Genomic DNA, 11,668 nt, shown 5'->3' with positions numbered 1-11,668 from the left:
TCATCTCATACAACAACGTATATCTCATCATCTCTTGACCATATCACACTAGTAGAAAAGGGGCCATTTGTCCCGATTTGTAAGGGCCTTCTGTCTCGGTTTTGGAACCGGGACTAAAAGGTCGTTACTAATTCCTTTGGCCTTTAGTCCCATTCTTACACGAACCGGGACAGATGGGCCTCCACGTGGCCGCTGCGGCCAGCCCAGGCATGGGGGACTTTGGTCCCGGTTGGTGACACCAACTGGGACCAAAAGGCGAGCTGAGGTTTTTTTGAAAGGGGCTGGTTTAGGGGTTTTGGGGGTTAATTTAGGTTGTTATTAGCTAGCTAATAGAGAGAAGTGTCCTCTCTTATATATCCGTGCTTGGTTTACCAACGCTACTATTATGCCTAAACATGGCTTAGATTGAAATGAAGGCAACATGTGGTGCATGTCGAAAGTAATACTAATCCTAACTTGATCAAGTTTGGATTGTACTACTTTCGACATGCACCACATGCATGTTGCCTTCACTTCAAGCCAATCCATGTTCATTTCACCCACTGATATATAATAACTCTTCATGCTCGCATCATGCCTCATCATATATAATAACAAGTCTACTAATCATCATCATACAACTTCTACTCGTTATTAATAACAAGTCATACGACCATCATCCTCATAGTCATCGAACCAACCCTACTTAATTGTTCTAAGCACATGATCATCAGTATTAGGTAGGACCTAAATACCCTCTTTAAGGTAAAATAGCATAAAACAATATAGACCCTGACTCTCCATTATGGAGAATGGAGATCATCCTGTCTCCAATTCTTGCGCTTCGCTTACTTTTGCTTCCAAGAACCTCCTTACGACTGTCCATACATTTTTTCCATCCTTTTATTTGCATGTCTCCATTTCTTTTAGAAATCTCGTATGGACAGTTGAGATTCGTAGGATGACCTAGCTGTATGTTCAAAACATTAAGGCTACCTTTCTGATACATCAAATGAGGCACACAATTCTCTGGGATTATATGTTGAAAAACATAGTAATAACTTCATAGTTAGCAATGATGTACTAGTTTTAGAAGTATGCAAAAGATGCACGGATGTCATAATAGTAAAAAATCTTACTAGGGTATCTCCATGGTAGTTACCATAGTTCAACACGTGCACTAGTGGCACATATTGACCATAATGTTGAGGAGTTTGATTGTAGATATTGTAATTCTCAACATCAGTACAAAATCCGACCAGATGATTTTTCTCCTGATAACTTAATTCGGAGCCACCGGTGTAGTGGGTTTTGTGTACCATCTCCCGCACATTCTTTGAAGAATGAAAATAAGTTGTCAATGGAAATAAGCTGTCAACTATTTTGAAATAAACAATATAAATTAGCTAATAACTATGTTTGAGAAACTCACATAGCGGTAGAATTGGAGGCGTATCAACAAGGACCCAAATGTCCATATTGTCTTGCTCGATTTTAGGATCACCAAGATCCATGGTGACAAGCATACCCTCATCAAAACCATACATCTTGCAAAGTGCTTCCCATTTTTTGCAACCAAAATGGGTTATGCTCTCAGAATTGTACAGCTTTACTTCAAAATCCACACCATGATGGGTCCTTAGGTGAATTTTCTTTGTTTCAAAACTTTCATGGTCTTCAAAACCCATCCTCTCCAAGACATAGCGTCTTTCATGGCATGGGATAAGCTAGTAGAATTGTAAAAGGTGAAAAGTACATGTTGAAATATTTGAAGTCGTGCTTAATTACGAAAAAATAACACTTGTCGTCATTGCGTACCGTTTCAACATCGAAGGTCTCCTCCTGCTTAATGCTGAAGCACCGATCTTCGTCCAGGTGAGGCCTGTCGCACAAACCTCGGTCGTCGTAGCACCAGCCGCACTGTAGCGACCAGACCTCAAACAGTCTGATTTCTGTGCTCCGGTGTCATCCCTGGATCAGTAATGCTGACACCACACAGTACTCGGAGGATTTATAGCAGAGTAGCAGTCACACACTTATTACATCGAGTGTCTCAAAAGAGAACTTATTACAATAAATATGGCTTAAGGCCATCTAATAACGATAACAGCGGAAGGCTTGGAAGATAAGTGAGTCCATCAACTCCAACGGCATCACTAAGTATAGAACCATGACCTAAAAACTCCTTAATCGTCATCTGAAAAGTCTGTAACATTAATGTTGCAGCCTGAAAACGGGTCAGCACATGGAATATGCTGGCAAGGTAACACATAGAGAGTAATGGAATGAAACAACTATACTATATGCATATTTGGCTGGTGGAAAGCTCTATGGTTACAGTTTTGCGTAAAGCCAATTTTTCCCTACTTCAAAGGAATAAAATTTAATTACTATCATGGTGGTTGTTAAACATTGAGAATGGTTGACAGCATTCTCAATCCCAATTAAGCATCATCATTAAACATAACCCAACAAAATTAATTTAGAGTAACATGTTGAGATTCACATGAAAATCCAAGTACTAGATACTCAAGATGTCCATAACCGGGGACACAGCTAACCATGATTAGTTTATTACACTCTGCAGAGGTTTGCGCACTTTTCCCCACAAGACTCGATCGCCTCCATTTGGTTTCTCGCACTACATGGTGTTTGAGAAGACGGATGACCGAGACATAGTCTTTCAGAAGCGCTAGCACCTTACGATCGGGTAGACCGTACCACCTACATCCCCTACATCTGCTAGTCTACCAGTGTAAGAGTTCACACGACTTAGTCAACTATGCTAGAGCCCATAATAGCTTGTGGCTACACACGGAAGTTTCTAGTATGAATAGTCTCATGATCCCTTTGAGCCTGGGTGGCGGTCCAAAAGAAAACAGGCAAGTCCTGGAATACCCAGGTGCCTCAATCCACCCAGATGTGTGTTTAAGTTGCCACCTTAGTTAAACCATTAATTAACAATCTCACATCTGTCATGGATTTCACTCACCCAATCCACGTCTACTAGCATAGCTTGGCATAATAAGCAAACGTAGAAGTAACTCCCAAAGGTTTGAAAATAAACAGGTAATAGGTACTACCTCATCTACTTCCCATCCCACAATTTAATTAGATCCTAATCATGCAATGTGTGAGGATTGATCTAATGCAATAAAACTGGGTAGTAGAAAAGGTATGATCAAAGTCTTACTTGCCTTGCTGATGATCCGCGAAACCTAACGATTCGAAGTAACAGGCGGCGCACTCCGGGTATTCTATCGCAGACAAACAAACAAGCATACAATAAGTACTCATCTAATGCACAGGTAAAACTCAAATAAGAGATCTAACTAGAAGGTTCAACTTAAGAACTCCGGTTGGCAAAAAGAATCAAATCGAACGAAGCAACGAAAATCAAACGGTGAAAGAAAACAACTTCGTTCTAGTAATCTGGATCAAGGGCAAATTTTACAGTAGCAAAATCTTGTTTAAGTTGGTTAAACAGATAAAGGGTTTCGAGACGAAACTCTAGGCGCTTGAATCGCCTGATTCCGATAAACGAGCGAAAAGTTAAACTAAAACGAAAATCGGATCAGGAATCGCGATCAGAAAAATCGCAGATTTAATCCGAGAAAAAGAAAAACGATGAACGCTGAATTTTTTTCTCTCTCTTTTTTTCGGCACGGAAATCAAGGCGCGACGAACCTCGGCGGCGGAATCCGGCGGCGGTGGCGGCGGACGTCGGTGGCGGCTAGGGCGGCGGCGGCTAGGGTTGGGGCTGGCTAGGGTTTCTCCTCGGGGCCGGGCCTCGGCTTATAAAGGCCTCCCGGGTCGGTGTCCAGGTCGGACACGGCCCGTTAAGTTAGTTCGCATTTTTTTTCCGCTCGGAAGAAAAATAAAAATAAATACTAAACGGACTCCAAAAATTCGGAAATAAATTTTCACGGGGTTCTAAAATGAAGCCGCACAAGGTGAACATTTATTTGGGCCCTAAATGAAATTTTGAAAAACGCACTTTTTTCCTAAATTCAAATAAAACACCGAAAAACTCTGAAATAAAATCTTGATTGATTTTATTATTAAATCCTCAATATTTCTTTATTTTGGGAAAGTCATTTTATTCCCTCTCTCATATTTTTGTAATAGAAATAATTGATGATAAAATAAATAAAATCAAATGATCCTATTCTCAAAATTTGAGAAAACTCAAATATGAAAATAATGAAATCCCCAACTCTCTCCGTGGGTCATTGAGTTGCGTAGAATTTCTAGGATCAACCAAAATGCAAAATAAAATATGATATGCATGATGCTCTAGTGTATAACATTCCAAATTGAAAATTTGGGATGTTACAAACCTACCCCCCTTAAGATGAATCTCGCCCTCGAGATTTGGGTTGGCTAGAAAATAGGTGAGGGTGGTCTTTGAGAAAATCTTCCTCTCGCTCCCAGGTGGCTTCATCCTCCGTGTGGTGGCTCCACTGAACTTTGCAAAACTTGATAACCTTGCTGCGAGTAACTCGGCTGGCAAACTTGAGGATCTTAATTGGTTTCTCCTTGTAGGTTAAATCGTTATCCAACTGAATAGTTTCCAAAGGCATTGTGTCTCTCAACGGTATGTCAGCCATCTCCGCGTGACATTTCTTCAACTGGGAAACGTGGAACACATCATGTACTCCTGACAATCCTTCAGGCAATTTCAACTTGTAGGCCACTTCTCCCATACGCTCCAAAACTCGATATGGTCCTACAAATCGTGGCGCTAACTTCCCTTTAACTCCAAAATGCTTTGTTCCCCAAAGTGGAGATACTCGAAGATAAGCTCTGTCTCCAACTTCGTAAACTGTCTCCTTGCGTTTAGAATCTGCATAACTTTTCTGTCTGGACTGGGCTACCTTGAGCCTATCGTGAATCAACTTCACCTTCTATTCAGACTCTTTAATCAAGTCAGGTCCAAACAACTGGCGGTCTCCAACTTCGTCCCATGACAACGGTGTCCTGCACCTCCTTCCGTACAAAGCTTCGAAAGGGGCCATCTTCAAACTGGCTTGGTAACTGTTGTTGTAAGAAAACTCTGCATATGGCAAATTATCGTCCCAACTAGATCCATAATCTAGCGCACAAGCTCTCAGCATATCCTCCAAAATCTGATTTACTCTCTCGGTCTGTCCATCTGTCTATGGATGAAAAGCGTACTGAACTCTAGCCTGGTACCCAAAGTTTCATGCAACTACTTCTAGAACTTTGAGGTAAACTGGGTTCCTCTATCTGATACGATACTCCTTGGAACTCCATGCAGACATACGATCCTGGTCATGTATATCTTTGCCAACTTAGCACTGGTATAAGTGGTCTTTACTGGGATGAAATGAGCTACTTTCGTCAATCGATCAATTACAACCCAAATCGAGTCATAGCCTGAACGAGCCCTGGGCAATCCCGTGATAAAATCCATGCCTAGCTTATCCCACTTCCATTCGGGTATCGGCAATGGTTGTGACAATCCCACTGGCTTCTGATGCTCTGCCTTTACTCTCTGACATACATCACAAACTGCTACATACTCCGCAATATCCTTCTTCATTCCGGTCCACCAGAAAATATCCTTCAAATTCAAATACATCTTGGTATTTCCTGGGTGAATTGAATACGGTGAACCGTGTGCCTCTTGCAAAATCAACTTCCTAATCTCCGGGTCATTGGGCACATAAACGCGGTCTTTAAACCATAGGGTGTCGTGCTCATCCTCACGAAATCCTTTAGCATTTCCTTTGCTCAGTTTCTCCTTTATAGTGGCAATATCTTTGTCAGTTTTCTGAGCTTCCCTGATTCTATCCATCAAAGTTGACTGAATCTCCAATGCTGCTACATAACCTCTCGGAACTATTTCCACACATAGTTCACAAAGATTTTCTGCTAACTCCTTGGGTATTTCTCCCGTCATTAATGTATTGACATGGCTCTTACGGCTTAATGCGTCAGCTACTACATTAGCCTTTCCGGGGTGATAATGCAATTTCATATCATAATCCTTGATGAGCTTCAACCATCTCCTTTGTCTGAGATTCAAATCCTTTTGTGTGAAAATGTACTTCAAACTCTTATGATCCGTGTACACCTCACAATGGTTTCCAATGAGGAAATGCCTCCATGTTTTCAAAGCAGGCACTACGGCTGCTAACTCCAAATCATGCGTGGCATAATTTAACTCATGAGGCTTCAGTTGTCTTGAGGCATATGAAACAACTCTCCCTTCCTGCATAAGCACTACTCCAAGTCCTCGACGTGAAGCGTCGCAATACACCTCATAATCTTTGGTCTGGTCTGGCAAAATCAACATTGGTGATGTAACCAAAAGTTTCTTCAACTCCTGAAAACTAGCCTCCCATTCCTCTGTCCATATGAACTTGGTATCTTTTTTCAACAACTCTGTCATAGGCTTCGCAATCTTTGAGAAATTCTCACTAAATCTCCGGTAGTATCCTGCGAGTCCAAGAAAACTCCGGATGTCTCCAACTGTTGTTGGGGCTTCCCACTTGGTCACGGTTTCAACTTTAGCGGGATCTACTGCTATACCTTCTCCAGATATAACATGTTCGAGGAATCCTACTTCCTTCAACCAAAACTCACATTTGCTGAACTTGGCATATAATTGATGTTCTCTGAGCTTTCCAAGTACCAAACGCAAATTCTCCTTATGTTCCTCTTCATTCTTCGAATAAACCAGGATATCATCAATGAACACTACGACGAACTTATCCAAGAACTCCATAAACACCTTGTTCATCATGTTCATAAAATAGGCAGGTGCGTTAGTCAGACCAAATGACATAATGGTATACTCGTACAGATCCTGTTCTCGAATCTTCAACTGGTGGTATCCTGATCGCAGATCGATCTTGGAAAATACCTTAGCTCCTTGCAATCGATCAAACAGATCATTGATCATTGGTAGTGGGTACTTGTTCTTGATCGTTACTTCATTCAATCCTCGATAGTCAACAACCATCCTTAACGATCCATCCTTCTTCTCTACTAGTAGTACTTGCAATCCCCAAGGCGAAGAACTTGGGTGAATATATCCTTTATCCAGTAACTCCTTAATCTGCGTCTTAATTTCCACCAAATCCATTGCTGGCATCCTATAAGGTCTCTTTGATATTGGCCCTGTGCCTGGCAATAGCTCAATCAAAAACTCAATATCTCTATCCGATGGCATGCCTAGCAACTCTTCTGGAAATACATCGGGAAAATCCCTTACCACTAGTACTTCCTCCTGCACAACTCCTGTTAGGCAATTTACTTTAGTCCTCTTTGGCACATGCCGGGATACATACTTGATCCTTCTCCCTTCTGGTGTGGTAAGCAAAATTGACTTACTAGCACATTCAATATTCCCTTCATACTTTGATAACCAATCCATGCCTAATATCACATCCAATCCTTGAGATTCCAATACTATTAGGTCTGAGGGAAAAACATAGTTACCAATCCTTAATGGTAACCGATCACACCATAGACTAGCCACATACTCTGCTCCGGGCGAGGTTACTAACATGGGTGACCTAAGGGCTTGGGTTGGTAGGTTATACTTATCCGCAAATCCCCTTGAGATGTATGAATGCGATGCACCAGTATCAAAAAGAACGAGTGCAGTAAATGACTTAACCAAAAACTTACCTACTACTGCATCAGGCTGAGCCTCAACCTCCTCCACGCTAACGTGGTTCACCTGTCCCCTGTTGAAAGGGTTCGGCTTCTTCCCAGAACTTCCATTGCTATTTCCATTTTGTAATTCAGGACATTCATTGGCATAATGTCCTGTCTAAGAACACTTAAAGCAAGTGACTTGGCTTAGGTCCTTCTTGGCTGGGGTTGAGGGGTTGGTGCGGTTCTGGACGTTGCTTCCTCCATTGCCATTACCATTCTTGGTGCCATTGTGATTGTGCGAGCTACCTCCTCCATGAGTATGCTGAAAATGTCCTCCCGGTCTAGGGGTAAAACGTGGCTTCTGCTGAGCTCCTGAATTGTACTTTCCTTGTCCATACTTCCTCTTACGATTCTCAATTTGCTGATGCTAACCTTCAATCATAAGAGCACGATCTACCAACTCCTGGTAGTTGTTGAAGGTTGCTACCATCAACTGCATGCTCAACTCATCATTCAGTCCTTCCAAAAACTTCTCCTGCTTAGCTGCATCCATAGCGACGTCATCTGGTGCATAAAGTGCTAACTTACTAAATTCCTCCACATACTGGCCAACTGTCCGTCCTCCTTGGCGCAAGTTGCGAAACTCACGCTTCTTCATGGCCATAGCTCCTGCTGAAACGTGTGCAGTACGAAAAGCCTGCTGAAACTGGTCCCATGTGACAGTGTCGACTGGGAAAGTGGCTGTGAAATTCTCCCACCATGATGCTGCGGGTCCTTCTAGCTGATGTGCGGCAAACTTTACCTTCTCCGCATCTGTGCATCCTGCTGTGGTCAACTCCCTAGCTGTCTTGCGGAGCCAATCATCTGCTACTATCGGCTCGGTGCTACTGGAAAACACTGGCGGATTCAGCCTAAGAAAACGGGCTAAGTGGTCAACAGGTGGTGGTGGTGGTGGGTTGTTGTTGTTCCCCTGATTCTGATTCTGGACTAGCAACTGCATCAATGTGTTCTCCTGCTGGATCAACTGGGTGAGCTCCGGTGGAAAGGCAAATCCGGGGTCACGTCTCGGAGGCATCTGAGGGTTTAGAAAAGATGAGATATAAGAATAGAGGGGGTCTAAAGAGAAAACACTACCCATATGCACATGAGGAAAAACAAACAATTCACTTCAATCAATCAAACAAGGGCATACAATCGATCTATCTGTCGCAAAAGTGCTCGGACTACTATATTTACATGGTGGACTACTACTACTGATGAGGTGGTCTACTAGAAATATTCTACGGTCGTTGACTCCATGATATCTGCTCCAGCTTCATCAACATAGTCATCATCGCTACTATCTTCTTCCGAGTCGGTGCCGTCGATGATGATGTAGTCTTCCGGGCTAATTCCTTTGGGTTCTTCGTCTTCATCTACTGGCGTAGGGCCTCCCATAAATATTCCAATCTTCTTGATCAGGTTGTCATTCTTCTCCACCAATACTTTAATTTCTTCTTCATAATCTTCACGTGTAGCCTTGAGTTCTTCCTCCAGTTCCTTGATTCTAGTCTTAGCCTTCTTCAGATCTATCATGTCGGCGCACATCTGGTTCTCCTGTCGTTGAATGTGCTGATTTAACTCCTGGATAAAAGATGTGATTAATCTATCCTTCCTGGTGCTGATCATCTCCCAGTTCTAATCTCGGTGCCCACAAATCTGGTAGATAGTATCCTTGAGATCCTTGCGGTAGACTTATCCAATGCGTCCCATGGCGATGTGAGATGCCATGCTCTTTCCTAGAATACAAGTTGGTGCATCAAAAGAAAACTCTATGGGCTCAGTGACTGGCATGAACGTCCTTCCTGGAACTTGAACTTGAATCATCCAGCGCTCTTCTTCAGGTAAAGTGGCGTTGTAGGTTCCCGTGAAGCTTGGTACTCCTATGTTCAGGTATCTAGTGACTTCCTTCTAGTGTCGTCCAAAGGGTGTATCTTCATCCGGTTGCGTGAACTTGTTCCTTGTATCTGCCATCCTAAAGAGTAGAAAAGATGAGAGGTCAGAAGAGAAGAGAGTGAATAGTGATCTAGGTCTTGTGCTTAGTGGTCGTGTCCTACAGTCAGCGTGTGCTCTGATACCATCTCTGTAGCGACCGGACCTCAAACAGTCTGATCTCTGTGCTCCGGTGTCATCCCTGGATCAGTAATGCTGACACCACACAGTACTCGGAGGATTTATAGCAGAGTAGCAATCACACACTTATTACATCGAGTGTCTCAAAAGAGAACTTATTACAATAAATAGGGCTTAAGGCCATCTAATAATGATAACAGCGGAAGGCTTGGAAGATAAGTGAGTCCATCAACTCCAACGGCATCACTAAGTATAGAACCACGACCTAAAAACTCCTTAATCGTCGTCTGAAAAGTATGCAACATTAACGTTGCAGCCCAAAAACGGGTCAGCACATGGAATATGCTGGCAAGGTAACACATAGAGAGTAATGGAATGAAACAACTATACTATATGCATATTTGGCCGGTGGAAAGCTCTATGGTTACAGTTTTGCGTAAAGCCAATTTTTCCCTACTTTAAAGGAATAAAATTTAATTACTATCATGGTGGTTGTTAAACATTGAGAATGGTTGACAGCATTCTCAATCCCAATTAAGCATCATCATTAAACATAACCCAACAAAATTAATTTAGAGTAACATGTTGAGATTCACATGAAAATCCAAGTACTAGATACTCAAGATGTCCATAACCGGGGACACAGCTAACCATGATTAGTTTATTACACTCTGCAGAGGTTTGCGCACTTTTCCCCACAAGACTCGATCGCCTCCATTTGGTTTCTCGCACTACATGGTGTTTCAGAAGACGGATGACCGAGACATAGTCTTTCAGAAGCGCTAGCACCTTACGATCGGGTAGACCGTACCACCTACATCCCCTACATCTGCTAGTCTACCAGTGTAAGAGTTCGCACGACTTAGTCAACTATGCTAGAGCCCATAATAGCTTGTGGCTGCACACGGAAGTTTCTAGTATGAATAGTCTCATGATCCCTTTGAGCCTGGGTGGCAGTCCAAAAGAAAACAGGCAAGTCCTGGAATACCTAGGTGCCTCAATCCACCCAGATGTGTGTTTAAGTTGCCACCTTAGTTAAACCATTAATTAACAATCTCACATATGTCATGGATTTCACTCACCAAATCCACATCTACTAGCATAGCTTGCCATAATAAGCAAACGTAGAAGTAACTCCCAAAGGTTTGAAAATAAACAGGTAATAGGTACTTCCTCATCTACTTCCCATCCCACAATTTAATTAGATCCTAATCATGCAATGTGTGAGGATTGTTCTAATGCAATAAAACTGGGTAGTAGAAAAGGTATGATCAAAGTGTTACTTGCCTTGCTGATGATCCGCGAAACCTAACGATTCGAAGTAACAGGAGGCGCACTCCGGGTATTCTATCGCAGACAAACAAACAAGTATACAATAAGTACTCATCTAATGCACAAGTAAAACTCAAATAAGAGATCTAACTAGAAGGTTCAACTTAAGAACTCCAGTTGGCAAAAAGAATCAAATCGAACGAAGCAACGAAAATCAAACGGCGAAAGAAAACAACTTTGTTCTAGTAATCTGGATCTAGGGCAAATTTTACAGTAGCAAAATCTTGTTTAAGTTCGTTAAACGGATAAAGGGTTTCGAGACAAAACTCTAGGCGCTTGAATCGCCTGATCCTGATAAACGAGCGAAAAGTTAAACTAAAACGAAAATCGGATCTGGAATCGTGATCAGAAAAATCGCGGATTTAATCCGAGAAAAAGAAAAACGACGAACGCAAAATTTTTCTCTCTCTCTTTTTTTGGGCACAGAAATCGAGGCGCGACGAACCTCGGCGGCGGAATCCGGTGGCGGCGGCGGCTAGGGCGGCGGCGGCTAGGGTTGGGGCTGGCTAGGGTTTCTCCCCGGGGCCGGGCCTCGGCTTATAAAGGCCTCCCGGGTCGGTGTCCAGGTCGGACACAGCCTGTTAAGTCGGTTCGCATTTTTTTTCCGCTCGGA

Source organism: Triticum urartu, chromosome 5 (genome assembly GCF_003073215.2).
Source record: "Triticum urartu cultivar G1812 chromosome 5, Tu2.1, whole genome shotgun sequence".
NCBI classification, from domain to species: Eukaryota; Viridiplantae; Streptophyta; class Magnoliopsida; order Poales; family Poaceae; genus Triticum; species Triticum urartu.
The sequence above is the reverse complement of the archived record's forward strand: the minus strand, read 5'-3'. Positions refer to the sequence as shown.